This window comes from Onychomys torridus, chromosome 2 (assembly GCF_903995425.1).
Source record: "Onychomys torridus chromosome 2, mOncTor1.1, whole genome shotgun sequence".
NCBI lineage: Eukaryota > Metazoa > Chordata > Mammalia > Rodentia > Cricetidae > Onychomys > Onychomys torridus.
The window spans coordinates 57,440,197-57,459,576 of record NC_050444.1 but is presented as its reverse complement, the minus strand read 5'-3'; positions in this window follow the sequence as shown (position 1 = coordinate 57,459,576).

The following is a 19,380-nucleotide window of genomic DNA, read 5'->3' as shown; positions in this document are numbered from 1 at the left end:
TAACTTCTTTGTTACTTAAAATGGCAACTGAACTCCAGGCAAGCTTTATTTATTAAATCTGAGGCATAATAAAGCTGATACCTGAAGTGGTTTGAATAAGAATGCCCCCCCTATAGGCTCACTCCATTAGGGAGTGGAGCTATTTGACAGGGATGAGAAGGTGGCCTTGTAGGAATAGGTGTGGCCTTGTTGGAGGAAGTGTGTCACTGGAGGTAGGCTCTGGTGTTTCAAATGGTCAGGGCAGGTCCAGTGTCTTTCTCTCTCTCTCTCTCTTCCTGCTGCCTGACAATCTGGATGTAGAACTCTCAGCTACGTCTCCAGTACCATGTCTGCCTGCATGCCCACAGGCTTCCCACCATGATAATAGAGTGAACCTCTGAAATTGGAAGCCAGTCCCAATTAAATGGATTCCTTTGTAAGAGTTGCCATGGTTATGGCATCTCTTCACAGCAATAGAACACTGACTAAGGCAGTTACATTGCTTAAAGAAGGGTTAAACAGGGGCTGGAAAGATGTCTCAGAGGTTAAGAGCACTGACTGCTTTTCCAGAGGTCCTGAGTTCAGTTCCCAGCAACCACATGATGGCTCACAACCACCAGGAATGAGATCTGGTGCCCTCTTCTGGCCTGCAGTCATACAGGCTGTGTACATAATAAATAAATCTTAAAAAAAAAAAGAAAGAAAGAAAGATTAAACATAGGCTAAGTACAAAATAAGATACCCAATGGACTGCACAACTATAAATGATCTCAGAGCATGTTATTAACCTGGTTATAAGGTCCAGCAAAAGTCTAGTAAAAGATAGTACTGGACCAAACATTATGACCTAGTGCCAATACACTTGCTTACCTTCCAGAACTTGAGAGTCAGACTCTATTGCTGAAGAAATCACACATTTGAGTCACAGAAGATGGGGAAAATTAAGCTTTCTTCTTATTGGATAGTTTTTATGGTCCAGGCTGAGGTGCTATTCATGCTATCAGAGAAAACAAAAGTAATAACTTCATCCAAATGTGAACTCTGTGAACTCCAATAATGACATGCCTGGCAAGATGCATCTGCTGGTGCAATAGTGGCACAATGCTATGAGAGTAACCAACCACTTTGTGATTGGACCAAAGGCACACTCCACTAGACGGAACCTATACTTCACTCTGTTAACAAGGCCAGGAGCCTGCCACTCGGCAAAATACAGTCCCTAGGGGAGATCCTAATACTATTATCCTGCTGAATGGACATAGTATTAAAAAGCCACAAAACCATCTATATAGCTACCACTGAAATACTAAGCATGGCTGCCTCTAGAAGCCCTTACCCATGCCTGGTGTAGCAAATTTCTCTTAGCTCCCATACTTAAATCTATGTTAAAATCTCTCTTAATAAACTCAAACTCTGCTTCCAATAAATAAATAAATAAATAAATAAATAAATAAATAAATAAATAAATAAAATAGCTCCTAACGATTTATTGTTATATTCATAGATGAGTGCATCACTGAGCCCTCAACAGAACATCTTTTTCTTGAAGTAGATGGAAATTTACAGAGAGATCTTAAACTAGTCAATGCACAGATAACTAGAGACCATGGAGTACTCAACTCTAAATGGGATATACATATCATACCCCTCCCTGAAAGGTTTAGGTATCTTCTCAGAAGAAGGGGAAAAAAGATTGTAAGAGCAATATGTTGAATACAACTTCAAGGAAACAGTATTTTCCAGGCACAACAGGGAAGTTGCACATATGAATTCATGAATTATGATAGCAATTTGTAGCAGGCTTTCTTTTAGGCCACCAACCAGCTCCCAAATCATGACACAGAGACTTATTATTAGTTTTGAATGTTTGGCATTAGCTTAGCTCTTATTTTAATGTTTCTCTTTCTCTACATTTTGCCTTAGGATTTTTTACCTTTCTTTCTTTCTCTCTTTCCTCTACCTTTCTTTCTTTCTTTCTTTCTTTCTTTCTTTCTTTCTATCCTACTTTCATGTTTCTCATGTCTGTCTGTCTGGCAGCTGCCTGCTTCTGGTCCTGGTCATGCCCCTACCTTTCTCCCTCATTCTCTTTGTTTGCCTCTCTCCTTTGCTTAGCTTTCTCTTCCTACTTGTTGTCTGTGTCCATCAGCCCTGTCTATCCCTCTCCTGCCTAGCTATTGGCCATTCAGCTTTTTATTAGACCAACCAGATGCCTTAGGCAGGCAAGGTGAAACAAATGTAACACATCTTTACATAGTTGGCAAAGGCAGTAGAAACTAATGTAACACCTTCACATTGTTAAAGTAATGTTCCACAGTGTAAACAAATGTAACACATCTTTCCTAGTTAAAATAATATTCCACAATAGAAATTCATAGGTTTATGCAATCTCAAGCCAGACAGAATGTCAGCATACAGAATACAAATTGGTTAAAAAAATAATAATCCACTACTAGCTGATGACTTACTGGCATTTGATAATTGACTGGAGAAGGAAAGTTATTTTTCTTTAATAGTACAACCCTTAATAGGTCAACCACATTCTAGGTCAGACTCTACTCTCAAACAACATAAATGTGATTCAAGAATAAGGAAGGAGGAGAAAGGAAACACAAAATTGAATGTGTAGGGAGTTGAGTGTGGAAAAGTATAATCTTGGAGTAGTTGGGGAAGTGAGATGAAGATGACCAAAATACATCGTATAAAATTCTCAAAGATTTGATAAAAGTATTATTATTTTTAAAAATCCAAATAGAAAAATTAAATTCCTTCCAGGAACTTGAGAACTAGGGATCCTTGCTTTAGATAATTTCATTTCAAAGAGATGATGCCCAGGTCCTTGAGATTATAGTCCTGTGGACTGTAAAAAGTTAAATTTCAAATGAATAGATAGAATTTGCAAGCTCATGTTTTCTTGGTTTTTCAAGACATGGTTTCTCTGTAGCTTTGGAGCCTGTCCTGGGCTAGCTCTGTAGACCAGGCTAACCTCGAACTCACAGAGATCCACCTGCCTCTGCCTCCCAAGTGCTGGGATTACAGGCGTGCGCCACCACTGCCTGGCCTAAGTTCATGTTTTGTTTTTTTGTTTTTTGTTTTTTTAATTAAGTGCTTTACTAAGATAAAGAACCACTAATTAGTGGACCCTAGGCTACAGTTACATGAGGAAAAGTTACAATTTGCTATTGTTAAATAATGACTATAGATAACAACAATCAACTATGTAATTTGAGAGCTTGAGGAAATTATTTTGAGAGGTTTTGCCAGATAGTAATCATAAGTTTTAAAGAGGTAAACACACTTAATACATTTCATGCATTAAGAGAAATATACATGTAAATACTATAAGCCACACCATAAATACGCACAAATGTTATACTCATGTTTATCAGCAATAAATAAATAAATTTTATAAAAAAAAAAAACAAGAATTCAGGAGATGGTCCAGACAAAGCTTACCTATAGATCAGTTAAGCTGAGAGAAGCATGAAGAAATTTCTGTCAGTGTTAACGCTTTATTCCCATCTCATCATTGTATTAACAACTTCAGTAACAATGCTTTCCTCATCACTTGGTTGTTTAGATTGATTAATTGTGAACTGTGGTCATTCAATTCACTTCTTAACTTTCTAAATCTGGTGTGTAACTTCTACTCAATGGCGGCTTCCAATCACTGTTGATCAGAAGACAGTGGTAACATCAGATGGTATGATGTGTCAGTATTCAATAAGATACACATTTGAGACAAAAGCCTTGTATGTAACTTTGATGTTATTAGTGAAATGAATACTGCCAGAGTAATGATTCAGGCACCATATTTTGTTGCAAAGCAACAGCTATTACAAGGAGTATATGAAACTATATCACACTTAGTTATTGAGACACATACCAAAGACATGTGATGTCTGTGTCCAGAAAATAAAAAAGACTAGGAATATCACCAATCCTACTGAAAAGATATGAATCAGAACTATCAGAGGGTGGTGTGAGCAGCATTTCATGTTTTTCTTGGTAACACCCCAAAATGTGCTACATCTTAGAGTCAGTGAAGTTTTAAAACTTAAGAAAAAACGCTGTAGCTTTGATGAACTACAACTGCTGACCCTAAGTAATGTTACAGGGCTGTTATATTTGCCTGCGCTCACCTCAAAGCAAGATTATAGAACTTTATGTGTTTTTAATAAAAGATGTTTCAAGTTACTGAGAGGAAAGTCCATCTGTGAGTAGTATTTTAAAAGATAGACCATACTTTTGATTTCTGGGTCTCTCTCTCTCTCTTTTTTTTTAATTGAAGACATTTTTTATTCATTTTACATACTAACCACAGATCCCCCACTCATCCCTCCTCCCACTCTCCTCTGGTCTTCCTTCCCCAACCACACCCTCAACCCCTCCACCAAAAGGGTAAGGCCTCCCATGGGGAGTCAGCAAAGCCTGGTACATTCAGTTGAGGAAGGAACAAGCCCATCCCTCCTACATCTAGGCTAAGCAAGGTGTCCCACCATAGGTGATAGGCTCCAAAAAGCCAGCTCATGCACAAGGAATAGATCTTGATCCCACTGCCAGGGACATCTCAGACAGACCAATCTATATAACTGTCTCCCATATGCAGAGGGACTAGTCCAGTCCCATGCATGTTCCACAGCTATTGGTCTAAAGTTCATGAGTTCCTACAAGCTTGGTTTAGTTTTTTCTGTAGATTTTCCCATCATGATCTTGACCCCCCACACCCTTGCTCATGTAATCTCTCTTCTGTCTCTTCAACTGGACTCCCAGAGCTTGGCCTGGTGTTTTGGGGCTGTAGATCTCTGTGTGTGCTTCCATCAGTTACTAATGAAGGCTCTACATGACAGAGTATTCACCAATCCGATTACCAGTATAGACAAGTTCAGGCACCTTCTCTGCTATTGCTAGTAGTCTAGGCTGGGGATGACCCAGCCTTATGAATTCTTGGGAATTTCCCTAGCACTAGGTTTCTCCTTTACCTCATAATGGCCCCCTCTGTCAAGGTATCTATTTCATTACTCTCCCTCTCTGTCCTTCCCACAGCTCAACTATCCAATTCCCTCGTGTTCTCATCCCCATCCTCTCTCCTCTATTGCCCCTCCTCACCCTCTGTTTACTCATGGAGATCTCATCTATTTCCCCTTCCCAGGGCAGTCCATGTGTTCCTCTCAGGGTCCTCCTTGTTACCTAACTTCTCTGGAGCTGTAGGTTGTAATCTGGTTACCCCTTGCTTTATACCCAGTATCCACTTTATGAGTACATACCATGTTTGTCTTTCTGAGTGTGGGTTGCCTCACTCAGGATGATATTTTCTAGTTCCATCCATTTGCCTGAAAATTTCATGATGTCATTGTTTTTTACAGCAGAGTAATACTCCATTGTACATATGTACCACATTTTCTTGATCCATTCTTTGGTTGAAATGCACCTAGGTTGTTTCTAGTTTCTGGATATTAAAAATAATGCTGCTATGAACATAGTTGAGCAAATATCATTGTGGTATGGTTGAGCATGCCTTAGGTGTATACCCAAGAGTAGTATCATTGCATTTTGAGGTAGATTGATTCCCAGTTTTCTGAGAAGTTTCATACTGATTTCCAAAGTGGCTGTACAAGTTTAAATTCCTGTCAACAGTGGAGGAGTGTTCCCCCTTGCTCCACATCCTCTCCAACATAAGCCATCATCAGTGTTTTTTATCTTAACCATTCTGACAGGTGTAAGGTGGTATCTCAGAGTCATTTTTATCTGCATTTCTCTGATGATTAATGATGTTAAGCAAATCCTTAAATGTCTCTCAGCTATTTGAGTTTCTTCTGTTGAGATCTGTAGCCCATTTTTAAATTGGGTTACTTGGTATTTTGATGTATAGTTTCTCGAGTTCTTTATATATTTTGGAGATCCTTCTGCCAAATGTGAGGTTGGTGAAGATCTTTTCTCATTCTGTAGGCTGTCATTTTGTCTTATTTAATGTGTCCTTTGCCTTACAGAAGCTTCTCGGTATCAGGAGGCTCCATTTATTAATTGTTGCTCTCAGTTTCTATGTTACTAGTGTTATATTTAGGAATTGGTCTCCTGTACCAATGCATTCAAGGCTACTTCCTACTTTCTCTTCTATCATGTTCAATGTGGCTGGATTTATTTTGAGATCTTTGAATCACTTGGACTTGAGTCTTGTACATGGTGACAGATATGAATCTCTTTGCAATCTTCTACATGTTGATACCTAGTTATGTCAGCACCACTTGTTGAAGATGCTTTCTTGTTTCCACTGTACAATTTGGGCTTCTTTGTCAAAGATCAAGTGTTCATAGGTGTGTGGATTAATGTCAGGGTCTTCAATTTGATTCCATTGGTCTATGTATCATTTCTTATGCCAATACCAAGCTCTTTTTTATTTCAATAGCTCTATAGTAGAGCTTGAGGTCAGAGATGGTGATATCTCCTGAAGTTGCTTTATTTTAAAGGATTGTTTTAGCTATTCTGGTTTTGTTGTTGTTGCTGTTGTTGTTGTTGTTGTTGTTGTTTTTCCATATGAAGTTGTTTTTTCTGTCAAGATCTGTGAAGAATTATGTTGAGATTTTTATGGGGATTGCATTGAATCTGTATATTGCTTTTGATAAGGTTGCCATTTTTGTTATGTTGGTTCTACCTATCCATGAGCATGGGAGGTGTTTCCATTTTCTGATATCTTCTTCAATTTCTTTCTTCAAAGACTTAAAGTTCTTGTCATACAGTGTATGTATGACAAGAAATGAAAGTAGACAGTCTTTCACTTACTTGGTTAGAGTTACTCCAAAGTATTTTATATTATTTGTGGCTATTGTAAAGGGTGTTGTTTCTCTGATTTCTTTCTTGGCCCATCCATTATTTGTATATAGGAGGGATATTGACTTTTTTTAGTTAATCTTGTATCCTGCCACTTTACTGATGGTGTTTATCAGTTGTAAGAGTTCCCTAGTAGAATTTTTGGGTTCACTTATGTATACTACAATATCATCTGCAAATAGCAAAAGTTTGACTTCTTCCTTTCCAATTTCTATCCCCTTGATCTTCTTTTGTTGTCTTACTGCTCTAGCTAGAACTTAGAGTATTACCTTGGATAGACATGGGGAGAGTAGACAGCCTTGTCTTGTTCCTGATATTAGTGGAATTGCTTTGAGTTTCTCTCCATTTAATTTGATATTGGCTGTTGGCTTGCTGTAAATTGCCTTTATTATGTTCAGGTATGTTCCTTGTATTCCTGATCTCTCCAAGACCTTTAGCATGAAGGGGTGTTGGATTTTGTCAAAGGCTTTTCAGCATCTAATGTGATAATCATGTGATTATTTTCTTTCAGTTTGTTTATATGATGGATTACATCAACAGACTTTTGGATGTTGAACCATCCCTGCATTTCTGGGATAAAACCTGCTTGATTATGGTGGATGATTTTTTTTATCTTTTCTTGGATTCTGTTTCCCATATTTTATTGAGTATTTTTACATCAATGTTCATGTGGGAGATTGGCCTGTAACTCTCTTTCTTTGTTGCATCTTTGTGTGTGTTGGGTATCAGGGTAACTGTAGACTCATAAAAAGAGTTTAGTACTATTTCTTCTGTTTCTATTGTGTGGAACAATTTGAGCAGTATTGGTATTAGCTCTTCTTTGAAATTCTGGTAGAATTCTATGCTGAAACCATCTGGTCCTGGGTTATTTATTTGTTTGTTTGTTTGTTTGTTTGTTTGTGAGACTTTTAATGACTGTTTCTATTCCCTTAGGTGCTATAAGTCTATTTAAATTGTTTATCTGGTCTTGATTAAATTTTGGTATGTGGTACCTATCCAGAAAGGTTTCCATTTCTTTTAGATTTTCCAATTTTGTGGAGTATATGTTTTTGAAGTATGATTGATGATTCTCTGGATTTCCTCACTGTCTGTTATAGCTCCCTTTTCATTTCTAATTTTGTTAATTTGGATATTGTCTCTCTACCTTTAGGTTAGTCTGGATAAGGGTTTATCTATCTTGATGATTTTCTCAAAGAATCAACTCTTTGTTTCATTGATTATTTTCCCTGTTTTCTATGTTTCTATTTTATAGGATTTCAGCCCTTGATTTGATTACTTCCTGGTGTCTATTCCTCCTGAGTGAGTTTGCTTCTTTTTGTTCTATAGCTTTCAGGTATGCTGTGAAGTTGCTAGTATAAAATTTCTCCAACTTCATTATGTAGGCATTTAGAGCTATGAATTTTCCTCTCAGTACTGTTTTCATAGTGTCCCATTAGTTTGAGTATGTTGTATATTCATTTTCAGTGAATTCCAGGAAGTCTTTAATTTCTTTATTTATTTCTTCCTTGACTCAGTGGTGATTCAGTTGAGCATTATTCAGTTTCCATGAGTTTGTAGGCTTTCTGTAATTTGTGTTGTTGTTGAAGTCTAACTTTAAGCCATGGTGATATGTTAAAATACAGGCGATTCCATTTTTTTTTTTATCTGCTGAGACTTGCTTTGTAACAGAGTATGTGTTCAATTTTAGATTCCATGGGGTGCTGAGAAGAAGGTATATTCATTTGTGTTTGGGTGAAATGTTCTATAGATGTCCACTAAGTTCATTTGAGTCATAATATCTATTAGTTCCCTTATTTCTCTGTTAAGTTTTTGTCTGGCAAACCTGTCCATTGGTCAGACTAGGGTATTGGAGTCCCCCACTATTAGTTTGTGGGGTTTGATGTGGGGGTTTCAGCTTTAGTAATGTTTCCTTTACATATGTGGGTGCCCTTGTATTTGGGGCATAAATGTTCAGAATTCAGACTTCACCTTGGTGGATTTTTCCTGTGATGAATATGTAATGTTCTTCTCAATCTCTTTTGATTAATTTTAGTTTGAAGTCTATTTTGTTAAATATTAGGATTTGGTTGCAAAGTTTTTTCCCAATCCGTTACTCTCAGGTAGTGTCTGTCCTCGAAGCAGAGGTGTGTTTCTTGTATTAACAGAAGAATCTTGTTTTCATATCCATTCTGTTAGCCTATGTCTTTTATAGGCATATTGAGTCTATTGATATTAAGGCATATTAATGACTAGTGATTGTTGATTCCTGTTTTTTGGTGGTAGTGTTGTATGTTTCCCTTCTTTGGGATTTGCTGCTGTAGGAATATCTATTGCTTGTGTTTTCATGGGTACATCTAACTTCCTTAGTTTGGAGTTTTCCTTCTAGTGCTTTCTGTAGGGCTAGATTTGTGGATATATTGTTTAAATCTGGTTTTGTCATGGAATATCTTGTTAACTCTGTCTATGCTGATTGAAAGTTTTGCTGGGTATAGTAGTCTAGGCTGGCATCCATGGTCTCTTGGTGTCTGCATAATGTCTGTCCAGGACGTTCTGGCTTTCAGAGTCTCCATTGAGAATTTGGGTGTTATTCTGATGGGTTGGCCTTTATATGTCATTTGGCCTTTTTTCTTTTACAGCTCTTAATATTCTTTCTTTATTCTGTGTGTTTACTGGTTTATTATATGGTGAGGGGACATTTTAGGGGGTCCAGTCTATTTGGTGTTCTGTAAGCTTCTTGTATCTTCATAGATATTTCCTTCTTTAGGTTGGGGAAGTTTTCTTCTATGGTTTTGTTGAATATATTTTCTGGATTTCTGGATCTCTTACTGCTTTCTTAAGCTTCCCTTTTTAAATTGTATTTTAAGTAGAACCTGTATCGTGTCTCTCAATGCATCCAGCATGGAACAGTCTCTGACACTCTTCAGCTCCACTGCCATGATGCTCACTCTATCAGAGTGCGAGAATCTTCACTGTAAATTTCAAAATCTAAGTGTCAAACATGTTGTCTTAGTTAAGGTTTTCATTGCTTTGAAGAGACACCATGATGGCAACTCTTATAAGGAAAGCATTTATTTGTGGTGGCTTGCTGAGGTTCAGTCCATTATCATCATGGTGGGGACCATGGCAGCATGCAGGCAGATGTGCTGCTGGAGCTGAGAGTCCTACATCTCAGGAGCAACAGGAAGCCAACTGACTGTCACAAGAATAAAACTTGAGAAAAAGACCTCCAAGCCCACCCCCATAGTGACACATCTCCTCCAACAAGGCCACACCTCCTAATAGTGCCACTTTCTTTGAGGGCCATTTTCTTTCAAACCACCACACTGCCCCACCCAGCCCCGCCCCCGCCCCCCCCCCCACTCTTGCTCACGCACTCTCCTCCTTCACTCCATTCCCTCTCCCCTTGCCCCAAAATAAACTTGCCACATGGATGTTGTGTCTGCCATGTGAGTAACTTTCCTCCATCCACCATGCCCACATGGCGTGTCTCATCCACCACAGGGCACCTTGTTCCAAATCCACCAAGGCCTCTCACATGCCAAATAATTACAGTGGTTATTTTCTCCAAATAACTGCAGTGCCATTAACAGAGGGGAAATGCCCAGAGAACTGAGCACTATAGGAAAGTACTGTTAACTAGAAGTAATATGGTATGTTTGGGAATATTTTTAAAATCTACAGGGTACTAGAATGATAATGACCAGCATTTGCCAGCTTTCTATTATGTGTTGGGCGCCATGCTAAAGTGCTTTGTGTGCATTATTTCACTGAAGATTCACATGTGATTATAATAACAGTGAGTTGATACTGTAATAGAATAGTATCTCAATAGCGTGCACCCAATTTTACAGAAAGACTGGGGAGAAACTGTGAGCCTCAGAATCTTGCGTGAAGAAAATAGCTTTGTGTTAAAGAAGAGATTTCACTTTCTCTGACATTCAGTATTCACCAAAACCTAGCAGGCATGTCCATCCTGGGGCTCAAAAGCTACCTATGACCCAAGAGAGCTACAAATGCCAGTGTTTCTCATGATAGTCCTATTGATGGAGTTTTGTCCCTTAATTTCATAATTCCTAATCACCTTTCAAGTCCTTGCAGAGACTTTCGCCAGTCTACTTGTAGAGGACAAATTCCTGTTTTTGTACACACACACACACACACACACACACACACACACACACACCAGATTCTAGAACTTTCCCTTGTACTATTTTTCACAGCTATATTTAAATAATGCTTCAAGTGACTCTTTAATTTCTAACTCCTCCCACATCCTGTCTTTGACCAGAAGTTTTATGATACTGAATGCTCTGTGAGAATTCTGACAAAGAATAGAGACATTAAAAAGTCTCTTGATGCTTCAAAAACTCCACCCCCATCCCCACTCACACCCCCACTGAAGCACAAAACCCAGAGAAATTCGAGAGAACTGCTGTGAGTCCGCTGTCCTGCACACAAAGCAGAGGTGGTCCTTCAGGGAAACTGAGAGACCTTCTTTCTGAGACAGAGTGTCTTTTCTTCTGAAACACAAAAGATCACAGAACCTCTGATGATGCTGCCAGATTTGACTTTCTGTCCATAAATCTGTAGGTCTGAAAACTCTTTTCCATAGAAATAACAAATGTGGAAATCTCCCTCACCCTGGCAAAAATGTCCCAAATGCATTAACAAGTAGATCAGCTTAGGAATCAAAAGACATGTATTACCACTTTGCTATAAATCTAATTTTTTAACATTAGTCTATGCACATGAGCTGAGCATCTAAACTGCTAGCAGCAGTTTCCAAGTCTAATAAAATCAGAAAAGCCTAAAAGAAAAATGAGGACTGCATAGTGCATGTTGTAAGCTGTTTTCTTAAAACTCTCTAAATAATTTCCAAAATATTTCTAGATAAAATCATAAAAACATATAGCTATTTAGTCAACCTCCAATCAAATACCATAGGCCATACTTAGCCAATCTGAATCTAGAATGAAAGGACAGTTTAAACTCGAGCACATTTATGTGCATACTCATGTAGGTTACACATCTCATTTTAATGGAATTGAGAAATACTACAGCATATTGAGTGACTAAAAACATCCAAATAAAATACAATTCAAACTTCAAAAAGTTTAAAATATTGTTTAAAGTATATAACAATTTGACTAGTTGGATGTAAATAAAAGAATTCAATTCTTACTACTAAAAGAAAAAAAAAAAAAAAGATCTAACTACAAGCCACCACATAAAAGTGGCCTGATTACCTAAGAAATGATAAATGGGAACCAATCATCTAAGAACTTTTGCTTTAAGGCAATATCAAAATTTAGACTATTCATAGTACTTTTACAAGTAAGTTTAATCGTGTGTGTGTGTGTGTGTGTGTGTGTGTGTGTGTGAGAGAGAGAGAATTTCTATCTATTGTCTATAATATTTTGATATTGTGAAAGTTATCACCAACATGAGAGCTAAGTGGTTGCTCCTTAGGGTCACTGTGATGCCACTGAATACAGTGTCAAGCTTGGGAAGCTAAACAACAACCCACCAATCATAGCTTGGGAACAGATAAGCTGCTCAGCGTTCAAGGCTTCAGGATATACCTATTGACCATAGAGCTTCATTTTTCACTCCTGGTAGAATGTTTTCACAGAATTTCTATGTGGGAAGGAACAAGCAGTACCTTTGTGTTTTATTTTGCACACAACCCTTTTTTAACCAAAGTTATAAATACCATCACCATCAGCAAGAGATGCCTAAAATATTATGATAGCTGACATGCTAATTTCTCAGCTTAGCTAATATAATGCAAATGAAAATGAAAGCCATTTCTAAAAACTTTAATTTTTTTCAAAACCCATGATTCATTTATGAAGCAAGAAAAGAGCATGAATGAATGACTAGACACATGAATGGTGGACAAATAAAACAGTGAGGAGAAAGGGGGAGTAGAATATAAACAAAAACACAAAGAAAATTTTAAATGAAGAATTTTTAAGATGAAGAAGAAAATGAAGGAAATGCATAATAGATTGACATCCTTTTTGTAGTAAACACTTACATTATCAATATGAATACAGTAAGATACTATTTCCTTGTTTACAAAGTGCTGAAATCCTTTGAGATTCCTGATGCAAACCTACGTTCACCCTAGTTATTCTCCATCACCCCTGGGTTCCTATCCAGTCCTCTGTGACTCCTCACCAAACCACAGAAGAGCTCTCTACTGGGGGCCCACAGTCTCTACACTTGTCTGGGACCCAGGGACCCCACAGCCACTATATTTAGCTAGGACCGAGATTGGGACAACAGCCAACAAAGGGGCGGCTAGATATCTACACAAGAAATACATCTAACATCTTAATTCCACATGCCTAAATCCCAGCACAAAAGCAGAAACCCAACATGCTTCTTTCAGAAGCCAGCAGCCCGACTGTAATAGGCCCTGGAACAAGAAATGTAGCTGAAGCTTAAGACAAGGACCTTAGCAATTGTGAATATGTTCAAAGGCCTTAAAGAGGATATGAATAAAGGTCATAACAGACCATGAAAACACAGTTAAATGAAATAATGAAAACAATTTAAGACATGAAAGTAGACTTTGACAAAGGAATAGAATCACTAAAGGAAAGTCAAATCAAAATAAAACTTGAAATTAAAAACTCAGGAAATTAAAAAGAAAAAAGGAAGAGAATAGAAATCTTGAAGATAAGGTAGGAGAAACAGATTGCTAAGTCAAAGAAACTGTTGCATCTGAAAGAATCCAGACACAAAACAGCCAGTAAATCTGGGACACTATGAAGAGACCAAAATTGTAAAAGATAATTTCCCAAAAGTTAAAAAAAAAAAAAACCCTATCATGGTACAATACACCTACAGAAAACACACACAGAGATAAAAGCTGCAAGGGGAAAAGACATAGTCACATACAAAGACAGGCCCATTAGAGTAACACCCAACTTCTCAATGGAGACTGAAAGCCAGAATAGCCTGAATGGATGTTCTATAAGTCTGCAAGTTCTGAGAGACTTTAGATACCAGCTCAGACTACTGTACTAAGGAAAACTATCCATCACAGAAAAACATTTCACAATAAAAACAAATCTAAGCAATTTCTGTTCACTAGTCCATCTCTATAGAAGTGCTTAATGGAAATCTTCAATGTGAGAGAAGCTTAACTACAGCCAAGAGGACACAAGGAATGAATAATTCCAGGACGATTCATGAAAAGAGGGGGGAAACATACCACAACAAAATAACAGGAATTAATAAATACTGCTAATTAATAGCACTAAATATTAATGGTGTCAATCCTCAATAAAGGTATAACAGGTTGGATAAGGAAAAAAAAAAAGACATTTTTCTTCTATATCCAAGAAATACACCTCACCATCAAAGGTAGATATTACCTTAGGACAAAAAGATGAAAAAAAGTATTCCAATCAAATTCATCCAAGAAGCAAGCAGGTATAACCTATTTTAATATCTAAGAAAATAGACCTCAAGTCACAACTAATAAGAAGAGATGGATAAGGATATTGCATATTCATTAAATGAAAAATCTGTAGAGGATATTACAACTCTAAACACTTATTCACCAAACACAAGGGACCCTATTTTATAAAGAAACACAATTACAGATAAAAATCATATATCGACCATCACACAACGATAGTGGGTGACTTCAGTACTCCACTCTCACTAACAGACAGGGCAGCCAGATAAAATCTAAACAGAAAAATGTTGAGGTTAAATAATGCAATACATCAAATAGGCCTGACTGACATCTACAGAATATTCCATTCACACACTAAAAAATATACTTTACAGGACTCTCTCTTGTTCCCATCCCCACCCATGCCTAGTCTACCCTTGAAATCTAGTCTATTTCCCTTTCACAGGGAGATCCTTGTGTCTCCCCATGAACCCTCCCAGGGGACATTTTGGTGGTGAGGCAGAAACCTAGCACAATGGAAACTCCCGGGAATCTAAAAGGGTAACCCTAGTGAAAACTTCTGGGAATGGAGTATATGGAGCCTGAACTGGCCATTTTCTGTAACCAGGCAAGGCTTCCAGTGGAGGAAATGGGGCACCAACCAAGCCACAAAACCTTTGATCTACTCTTTGTCCTGCCTGCAAGATACACTAGGACAAAGGTGGCACAGAACTTAGGGGAGTGGCCAACCAATGACTGGTCCAACTTGAGATCCCTGCCACTGAGAGGAAGTCCATGCCTGATACTGCCTGGAGGGCTGGGAACCAGAGTCTGGCCTACAGACCTAGGATAGACCCAAACATGATGGAGGGAAAAGTCAATGAAGTGATTCCTGATGCTCTGCTGTACTCCTAGACCAGAGCCTAGCATAATCATTACCAGAGAGACTTCATCCAGCAACTGATGGAAATAGATGCAGACAACCACAGCCAAACATGAGGTAGAGCTCAAGGAATTCTGCCAAGAGGGATCAAGGACACCACAAGAAAACAGCCCATGCAGACTCATAGGGGATCACAGCGACTGAACCAATAACCAGGGAGCCTGCATGGGTCTAGCCTGGGTCCTCTGCATATATGTGATGGCCGTTTAACTTGCTGTTCTTGTGGGACACCTGGTAACCGTGGGAGCAGGTGCTGTCTCTGACTCTTTTGTATGCTTTTGGGCTGCTTTTCCTCCTACTGGGTTGCCTTGTCCAGCCTTAATATGAAGGAAGATGCTTAGTCTTACTGTAACTTGTTATGCTATATTTGGTTGATATCCCTGGGAGGCCTGCCCTTTTATGAAGAGAAATGGAGGAGGGGTGGGGGAAGGGTTGGGAGGAGAGGAGGAAAGGGAAACTATGTACCAGTGTAATATGTGAGAGAAGAATAAAGAAGAAAAGAATAAACTTTCTTCTCAGCAGCCTGTGGAACTTTCTCCAAATGTGACTACATATCAGGAAACAGAGTACTTCTCAGAAGATATAGGAAAGTTGAAATAACACCCTACATGCTATCTGACCACCATGGAATAATAGAAACATCAGAAAGTATACAAACTTATGGAAACTGAACAACTCTCTATGAATAAAAATTGGGTCAAGACAGAAATGAAGAAGAAAATTAAACACCTTTATAACTGAATTAAATGAAAACAGAATACTCAAACTTATGAAACATGATGAAGGCAGTTCTAAGAAGCATGTGTGTCCCCATAAAAAACCAGAGAGCTCTCATATTAATAATTTGATTACACACTCAAAAGCTCTAGAGAAACAAAGAGAAATAGCACCCACAAAGAGTAACCATGAAGAAATAATCAAACTCAAGGCTGAAATTAATAAAATGGAAGCAAAGAAACGAAAACAATTAAAAAATAAAAACAAAGAGTCAATAAAACAAAGAGCTAGCTCTTTTAGAAAATCAATGAGACTGAAAAACCTTCAGACAAATTAGCCAAAAGACACAAAGAGAGGCTCCAAATTCATAAAATTAGAAAAGAATAGGGAGATATAATAACAGACACCAAGGAAATTTAGAGAATCATAAAGATATACTTTAAAATTCTTTATTCCACCAAACTGGAAAACTTAAAAGAAGTGGATTTATCTCATGATATATACAACCTATCGAAGTCAAATCAAGATGGACTAAGTAATTTTAAAATACTATAGCCCTTATTGAAATAGAAGCAGTAATTTAAATCTCCCAACCCAAAACAAACAGGCAAGATAGATTCCAAACAGAATTCTACCAGACCTTCATAGAGAGCTAACACCAATACTCCTCAAATTATTCCACAAAACAGAAACTGAGGGACATTTCCAAATTCTTTTCATGAAGCCACTATTATGCTGATACCAAAACCACACAAAGACCCAATAAAGAAAGGCACAAAGTCCCATTCCTAAACAAGAAGTTCTTTGCAAATTGGTATCCGCTGGGAAAGGGAGATCATTTTTTTCCCAATGGAGTGTCACTGGGTATATGAAGCACACTTCAGGGCAGGCTCCATGCCCAGGAGTGGTTGGTCAACACACACCACCAAAACAAACAAACAAAAACTCCATGGTTTATTTTTGTTGTTGTAGTTGTTTTGTGGTTTTTTGTTTGTTTGTTTGTTTTGTTTTTTTGTTTGTTTTTTTGTTTTGTGTGTGTGTGTGTGTGTGTGTGTGTGTGTGTGTGTGTGTGTGTGTGTGTGTGTGTGTGTGTGTGTGTGTGTGTGTGTGTGTGTGTGTGTGTGTATTTTTTGATTTGGTACTTTTTTTTTAATTAGGGAGTCTGCACGGGTCTGGCCTAGGTCTTCTGCACATATGTGACAGTTGTGTTGCTTGATGTTTTTGTGGGACTCCTAACAGTGGGAGTGAGGGAGTATCTCTGACTCTTTTGCCTGCTTTTGGGACCTTTTTCTTCCTACTGTGTTGCCAGTTTTAATATGAGAGTTTGTGTCTATTCTTCTTATAACTTTTTTTATGCCATGTTTGGCTGATATTCCTGGGAGGCCTGCCCTTTTCTGAAGGGAAAGGAGGAAGAGTGCATCTGGGGAAGAGGAGATGAGGGGGTGGACCTGGGAGGAGAGGAGAGGGAGGATATTTCATTTGGGATGCAATGTATAAGATAAGAATGAATTTTAAATAAAAAATAAATAAACATACCTGAATAAGAAAAAAATTATTCATTTTTACATGCCAAATATCCCCCTCTTCCCTCCTCCCACCCCCTTGGAGCCTTTCTCTCCCAACCCATCCCCCATTCCCTCCTGTAAGAAGGTAAGACCTCCCACAGGGAGGTACATTTAGTAGTAGCAGGTCAAGGCTGTGTGAAGTGTCCCATCATAGAAGTGACTCCAAGAAGGCCTGCTCATGCACCGGGGATGGACTCTGATCCTGCTACCAGGGGTCCCCCCAAGAAAATCATGCTACACAACTGTCTTTCTATGCAGAGGGCCTATTCCAGTCCCATACAGGCTCTACAGCCATTGATCTAAATTTCATGAGTTCCCACTAGCTTTGTCTGGCCATCTCTGTAGGTTTCCCCATTATGATCTTGATGACCCTTGCTCATAGAATCCTTCTTCTCTCTCCTCAACTGGACTCCTGGAGCTCGGCCTGGTGCCTGGCTATGGATCTCTACATTTGATTTGGTACTTTGGTCTTTTTGAGATTTTTGCTTGTTTCTTTCTTTTGCTGTGGGAATATTTCTGGAATAAGAATTCTGACACCAGTGAGAGTGGGAGAGAGGAAATGTAACTAGTGGACTGAAGCAAGGACAACTCCTGAAAGGCTGCTATGCTGGGTCCAGTTTACATTCTAAAATTACAAGGTGGGGAGGGCAAGCAAGCAAGATTTCACAGAGGCCTATGGAGCAGTCCATAGTTGTTAAAGGCAATGACCAATCACTTGAGCAATTCTTCCAGGCCATTCTGTTGCAGGTAACCAGTGAAGCCAGGCTTGACAAATAGGCAGTACAAGCAGTACTTTAATTCACTAAATAAGTCAATATGTAATAATTGGTCTTTCCTACCTTATTCTACTTCACTTTGATTTTATCCTTTTGTTTGTTGGTTGGTGTTTGTGTCTAAAGTGAGAGAGAAGCATGAAATTGGGTGGGTAGGGAGGCAGGGAGGATTTGGAAAGAGTTGTAACAATGGCAAGAATATGATCAAAATATATTGTATGAAAAACCTAATAAATATCTATAATGTGATAAGAAAATTAAAGCAAATATAATGTATTTAGCAATGATGCCTAATGGGTTTCTTGGAAAATCACTTAGACTTATTACCTATGACCAAGACCGAAAAACTGGTATTTAGATTGACTTAGGTCTTCACAATTGAGGGTCAAGTCCCTAAAGGCTCTGGACAAGAGTCTGTGTTTCAGGAACACAACAATTTCAGATAGGCAACCTGATTTCCCTCTCATTCATAAGGAATCACTATGGATGATGTGTTTCCCCTTACAAGGTTTACATGAGTACTACAGACTAGGAGTACCTGAGTACCACAGACTAGGAGTACCTGAGTACCACAGACAAGGAGTACATGAGTACTACAGACAGGGAGTACATGAGTACTACAGACAGGGAGTACACGAGTACTACAGACAGGGAGTACACGAGTACTACAGACAAGGAGTACACGAGTACTACAGACTGGAAGTACATGAGTACTACAGACTGGAAGTACATGAGTACTACAGACTGGAAGTACATGAGTACTACAGACAGGGAGTACATGAGTGCTACAGACAGGGAGTACATGAGTACTACAGACTGGGAGTATATGAGTACTACAGACAGGGAGTACATGAGTGCTACAGACTAGGAATACATGAGTACTACAGACTAGGAGTACACGAGTACTACAGACTGGAAGTGCATGAGTACTACAGACAGAGAGTACCTGAGTACTACAGACAGGGAGTACATGAGTGCTACAGACTAGGAGTATATGAGTACTACAGACAGGGAGTACATGAGTGCTACAGACTAGGAGTACCTGAGTATTACAGACAGGGAGTACATGAGTACTACAGACAGGGAGTACATGAGTACTACAGACAAGGAGTACCTGAATACTATAGACTAGGAGTACATGAGTACTACAGACAGGGAGTACATGAGTACTACAGACAAGGAGTA